The sequence below is a fragment of the Octopus bimaculoides genome, chromosome 25, assembly GCF_001194135.2.
Source record: "Octopus bimaculoides isolate UCB-OBI-ISO-001 chromosome 25, ASM119413v2, whole genome shotgun sequence".
Taxonomy (NCBI): domain Eukaryota; kingdom Metazoa; phylum Mollusca; class Cephalopoda; order Octopoda; family Octopodidae; genus Octopus; species Octopus bimaculoides.
In genome coordinates, this window is record NC_069005.1 from 30,834,703 (window position 1) to 30,835,730 (window position 1,028).

Genomic DNA, 1,028 nt, shown 5'->3' on the forward strand with positions numbered 1-1,028 from the left:
TATATATATATATATATATATATGCAAGCACATATGCATATATTATCATCAACACCATCATCATCATTTAACGTCTGCCTTCCATGTTGTGATATATACACACACACATACACACACACACATATATATATACACCTGTGTATGTGCATGTATACAAATCTAAGCATCCATATAATTGCTGTGTGTATCCATGCGTAAACATATTTAACACATGTGGACATGCATGTGTGTGTTTGTGCACATATGCCTGTATTTGTACATTTGTACATTTGTACGTACGTACACGCATGCACAGACAAGAGCGTTCCTGCCTGTCTCCAAGCGAACACATTTTGTGGGTGTAACCCTCTTTAATGAGATAAAACTTGAGATAAAACCCACACCTTTTGGAAAACAAAATATACTAGATTTGTTTTGTTCTTTTCCCCTGTTTCTTTATTTCGTTTGTCTCTGGTTCCTTCTCGTTTGTCTCCCCATGCACCCTTTCTCTCGCAGCTATTCTTCATCTCTGGGAAAAATTCAAAGGGTGCTTATGATTTCAAGAGATTCTTTCAAACCAATACGTACATGCTATTACTTACTGCTTTATGTGTGTACTCCGAGATAGACCATTCCAGAAACAAAAACAGAAGTATTTCATGTCCTCAGAAGTTTATAAAATTCTTATTATACATACATACATACATACATACATATATATAAACATATATATATATATATATATATATATCATCATCATCATCGTTTAACGTCCGCTTTCCATGCTAGCATGGGTTGGACGATTTAACTGAGGACTGATGAAACCAGATGGCTACATCAGGCTCCAATCTGATTTGGCAGAGTTTCTACAGCTGGATGCCCTTCCTAACGCCAACCACTCATAGAGTGTAGTGGGTGCTTTTACGTGCCACCAGCACGATTCTTTGTTCCTCATGTAAATATATCTCTAGCTGGTCAATTGAGGTTCTTGACCCTACTGGCCTATTTACACAAGAAACAAGGAAACTTGTATAGCTTGACTGTTGTCC